We start from the raw sequence: 6000 nt of genomic DNA on the forward strand, positions 1-6000 counted from the left end.
ACCTGTAATGAAAACAACTTCAAACTGTTATCGTTTCCTTCACTGCTTGCATCAGATGAAGATGGCAAGGTGGGAGGGACAGCTGGGGTGCTCTGTGTGGGACACAGCCAGCTCCATGGTGCCTCCATACAGGGCACTGCCCAACAAGTGGCACTTCCAGGAGAATATACTGAAGAACAGGCAAAAAACACCAAAAGGAAGGGGGGGAAAACTCCAAGATTAGAGAATGAATGCCTGTACCTCCTAACAGCGTGAGGTCGAGCATGGGAAAAGGGAAAGGCATTAGTTTAATATTTCTCTTTCTGTTGCTAGCTCCTTATATCTATTTGAACCAGGAACAATTTAATATCCCCCCACACCAATAGGCTTTGCCCAGAACAGTAGTTGTGAAGCAAAGCCCCCAGGTTTTCCAGACCCACAAGCAATGAAATTCAGGAGGATGATCTGGAGAGCAGCATCAGGATGCAGAGCATGTTTCTCACTGCTCAACTGCTTCAAGAGTGCAAAACAAAGCCTGGTCAAGCAGACCAGAAAAAGCCTTGGAGAGCCCAAAAGCACAGGCACACCACCAGTGACATGCTAAGGCTACAGATGATGACAGAAGAGCAATAGCATGTGCTAAAACTCAAAGTATGTGCTTGTTGGGTTTTTCAACAAATTCTTCAAAGAAGAATATACATGAAACATCTTCTACTGAAATAACTCAGCTATGGATAAGCTTGTTTTCTTGGCAAGTAAACGGCAGTACAGACCAGCATTAAATACAGTGTTTCTGGATGACTGCTTCAAAAGGCTGTTGAAATATCCAAGCTAATTCTGAAACCTACCAATCCTGTGGATCTTCAGATATTTTGTTACATTTTAAAGGCTTTTTCCATTACTAACGCAGAGTTCCTTGATGCAAAAAATAGTTTCCCCATTCTTCAGAGCCCTGCAGTCAAAACGCCTTGCAACACAATTAAACTTTTAGAAATTCTAAGCATAGCACAAATTCTGCCATGAACTCTTTTGTGAAAGGAACTAAAAATAGCATCTGCATTTTGGTATAGGTTGTGCACATTCAATTACCTCGTTAACTGCGAGGAGCTGTGCTGCACATCTCTCACTTCTCACCCTCGTCTTCAACATCCAGCGACCTGTACCTGCACTTGAAGGCTTGTTAATGTGAAAGTATCTTCATCAGCAAGAGGAACAAGGAAAAGCATGCTCCTATATAGCTCAGTGCTCCCCCCCAGTACCAACAGAATCCTAGAATGGCCTGGCTTGCAAAGGAGCACAGTGCTCAGCCAGCTCCAAGCCCCTGCTGTGTGCAGGTCGCCAACCAGCAGCCCAGGCTGCCCAGAGCCACATCCAGCCTGGCCTTGAATGCCTGCAGGGATGGGGCATCCACAGCCTCCTTGGGCAACCTGTGCCAGTGCCTCACCACCCTCTGGCTGAAAAACTTCCTCCTAAAATAATACTGTCTTTTCAAGGTTCCACCTCTAGGACAGAACATTAGAAATGCAAATGAAAATAAGGAAACAAATCAGCAGCAGATCAGAAAAGACAGAAAAACAGAGCACCCCAAACTGTTTTTTCTGCAGAAGGGTGATTTAACTGCACCAGATATCAGGCTGGGGACTGTTAGTTTGCTGTGAAACCACTCAGCACATTTTTAGGCTTCCCAGCAGAGCAGCTGTTGCGGTGCTCACAACAGAAGAACATAACCTTGCAAATTAAACATGCCAGCTCCAGAGGTCCTGCTCATTGCACTGCCTTTTGTCAACACGTTGCTACCAAAACCCTCCCCTGCAAGCCAGCTGCATTCTGCTAGCCTGAGAACTGAATTACCAAAGTAATAACCAAGCTGTATCAGCTGCATCTCTCAGCGTTTAACATCTCGGACCAATTTTCTGTGAGCCTGCAGGAAATAGTTTCTAACAGCTCCCTCAAGAAAATAAGCTACAAGCTGGAGTTGGTGCGGGTTGTTTTTTTTTCCCCATTCTGAGCCATCTCTGCACTATTTCATAGCTCTGATAATTGTACCACTGACTAACCTCCAACTGGGAATAACTGTTTTTATCATCACTATTAAAAACAGTCCCTCACACTGTTAGGAATCTGGAAAGTCACTGTAGCTGCATCCCACCCTTCAGCCTCTCAAAACACTACAGAGCAATGAAAATATGTGCTGAAACCAGAGGATCCCTGTGCTGAGCACCTCCTGTAATTTGGGGGTAATTACAGCTGCTTCTCAGAGAAGGCAGCCGTGGAAATTTGATTATTGATTTTAGAGGGGCAAACGATGTGAGATCTCATAAAGGAAGAGTGAACTTTTAATGTTTAATACTGGACTGGGGAAGTTGAATTATTTTCAGAAGTGCAAGGTGGGTGCTGTCAAACCTCACACATTCACCTAACCTCATAGCTGATGGTTGGTTTGGGTTTTAAAGCATGAGATCCATCTGCAGTTCTCATCTCCTGATCCCACACTTCCTTGGTTTTTACAGATTAGGCAGAAGAGTGACTGATGGCATTCAGAGAAGCTGCGAGATGCAAGAAAAAAAACACAAAACAAAACAACAGCATCAAGAACAGCAGATTTCAAAAACAGCTTTTAATTATTTGGAGGTGCAGCTGCCAAGCAGACAGCAGAGGCTGTGCATCACGTACAGACAGGGAAGTTCCCATGGGCTTATTCCTCAGCCAATTACAGCGGATTAACCTATTAGTAAGAGTAAAATATTTTTGTTTGGACTCAAGTTTCAGTGACCTGAAAAAAATCCCTGCCACTCACAGTCTGACACGCAGGATCAGCAGTCTGTTATATCACACTTCCAGTCATCACTGCCCATAAACACACCCTACAGGAGACCCCTCCCTCTTGTTTAATGCATCTTCTGTCACCAGTTCCCTCACGGAGATTAACATTCTGCTTCAACTACCATTTATATACCTGTTAAAATCAGTGCCAGTATTAAAGAGCAGCACCAAGTGCCCCTCAACCTTTATGCATCCCCTCACACAATCCCCCAGGTGCTTCATATTACACACTTCTGCCTCTGTGAGATGTCCTTGTCCAACATCTGTCAAACCGCAAAGCATCGCCGCAGAGCAGAGCATTCCAGGATCCCTGTGCTCAACACTGGGTGTGCCTACTTTTGTTTGGTATCAAGTTCATTCTGCTGGCTCTCTTACACGGATAGTTAAGCTTTTCCCCCACCTCCAAAAACATCTGTTCTTTTTCTAAGTTCTCAGACTTCCTTCCCCTTGACCGTATCACAAAGACTCTCTTTTTAGCAGGGCTGCCTTCTTGATAGCCCATCACCATTATCTTGTTGTTCATTGCCAAGCCATGCAGAACACTAAATCTTGCCGAGCTTCCAGCCCTTTCAGCTCCAGGCCAGGCACCAAAATTCAAGCATTCTGATGTAGAGAGAGGGTTGCTAAACTCCTTCCCTGTTTCTTAAACGCTCCACAGCTTCCTGTCCTGGGAGGCAACCAAACTGCTGTAAGAAATGCCAGGTTCTGTTCAACATCCTCAATCCCTGTGACACTGAACACTGACAACAATTAGGTCCCTTCCAAATCTTGCCCTGTAACAGCTTTTATTCCAGGAAGTGTAGAGATGAGTGTAAATTACTTCAGCACGAAGGAGTTTGAGCTGGTCACTTGCTAAATCCCACAGCAATTCAAGTGAATGTTCAGGCTTGGCACAAGCAGCCAAGCACACAGCACAGCGTTACCCCTCAAATCCCCACTGTTCAACCTCAAGGCACAACCCCCCCCCCCCTTTATTTTTTTTTAAGGATGCATCAGCTGATGACTGAAAGTGGAAATGCTTCATTTAGCACTTGTTCAACTGCTCACAGCATGCAAATAAAACACCGCGTTGTGCAAAAGTCATTCAGCCTCCCCGTCCGTAGATATGAGCGATGGAACTGTGTCCAGGAAAGAGAAACTTGGAGCAGCATGCAAATATTTCAGTCCTTCACTCCCAATATTCACATACCAGGCTGAAGCCCACGTCAGTGTCACGCAGAGGGGTGACCACGTTGAGAAGCTGTTGCACAGAATGAGTGGGAAAACAACCATTATCTGTCTTTGCCCCAGTACTGCACCCTTTTATTTGTAGTTATTACTGCAAACTGCTTTTTTTTTTTTCCTAGACAATGGTTGTGTTATTATAGGTACCTTCATGCCGTGCCAAAGCACATACACACAGCAATTCAGAACAATCAGCCTTGTTTTCATGGGAGCAAAGGTTGCGGCCAAATGAAATGGGTGGAGATCACATTAAACAATCTTGGAATCTGCTAATAGGATATAGGAAAATGTGACCATAATGCAGATGCAGAGTTCCCCCTTCCACCTTCCAATATCATGGATAAAATAAAAGCTTTGGAAAACCAATTAAGCTATTTGTACACTATGCAAGAAAAAGCTGTCTCAGTACACTAACAAGTATGCCAACGAGAAGCTCTCTGAAACAACACAACCAAACATTGACCTTTCAAAGGTCTGAAACCAACAAGCAAGTTCCCCCAGCCCAGAACACCACCTGCTGAAAAGAAACAGGATACCTGCTGGATGCCTGCTTATCCCCTGTAAACAGAAGCTCACTGCGCCGAATGTTCCTGCCTTAAAGACATCATCACATCCTCCTCTGCCTGACAGGGGAGTTTTCATCCTGAAACACCTCGCTTGGTCAGCCGTAACCTGCACTCCCCTTGCTGGCTTTTGAGATGTGCATTAGTCAGCTTTCACCTTCACAAATCTGATCGTGCCTCCGCATGATCGTACACTGAAGTCATGTCCTTGAGCCTGTGACATCAGTCTGTTGCCATGGAAATGTACAGGGCAGTCCAAAATTCAGTATTATGGCATCACTGCAGGATCAGGCAGCAGATCAAGCCAACGCCCCAGAGCTGGTTAATGCAGCACAAACAGCTGAGACATTGCAATCTCAGTGCTACAGTCCAACTGCACTTTATCTTAATATTCTTCCCAAATAGGGCTTGAAGCCTCTTGTCAAGAAAGATGACCCAGGCTGTCATTAACATCATGACAAACAGGCCAGCCATGACGCATCACTGAAGAAGGGCAATATGTTTCCGGGGACGGCCACGAAGGACGAGGGAAGTTCAGCTCTCTGAACAGAAGCTACCATCTGTTCCTACAGCAACACCAGACCTGCCTGGAGAGATCTTTCACAGAGAAACAAGGGTGGTCCCCTCAGCACACGGATCAGGTAGTAGTTTACACAAAGCTTTTCTGGAAATAAAAGAGTGCAGTGTCACACTACCGTCACCATTTTGGAAAAGAAGGCATTACATAAGATGTGGATCTTCACATTGAGCTCTGGCTGTGAACCAAAGATCAGTCCATCATTAACCCAACCTATAACAGAGTAGTTTATTAGTTAAAAAAGGGTGGTACCTTCAAACAGCTGTTATTCCGTGTAGTGTTAGACATTACAGTTCTGTAGGTTTCCTTGCACACTCACGAGAATCACATTTCTGAAGAGCAAAAGGGAAGGAAAAAGGAAATTAGTTACAAGTTAATGACTTGCCAGCCCCTGAAACCAAAAAGTCTGCCAGTTTAACACAAAAAGCCAGTCCAGGAACACTCTTCATTCATCCCATTGCTAATGGTATATAGGAACCACCAGGACAATGCTGACAGTCAGAAAACCACCAATTACAGAACCACAGAACGGCCTGGGTTGGAAGGGACCTCAAGGATCACGAAGCTCCAACCCCCCTGTGCCATGCAGGGCCACCAACCTCCACATTTCACAGCAGCCCAGGCTGCCCAGGGCCCCATCCAACCTGGCCTTCAACACCTCCAGGGATGGACGGGGCATCACAGCCTCTCTGGGCAGCTGTTCCAGCACCTCACCACTCTCACAGCACACAACTTCCCCCTGACATCCAACCTCAATCTGCCCTCCTTCAACTTCAAACCATTTCCCCTTGTCCTGCAGTTGTCAACCCTTTCCAAGAGTTGATTCCCCTCCTG

This window comes from Tetrao urogallus (genome assembly GCF_951394365.1).
Source record: "Tetrao urogallus genome assembly, chromosome: 6".
Lineage (NCBI taxonomy): Eukaryota > Metazoa > Chordata > Aves > Galliformes > Phasianidae > Tetrao > Tetrao urogallus.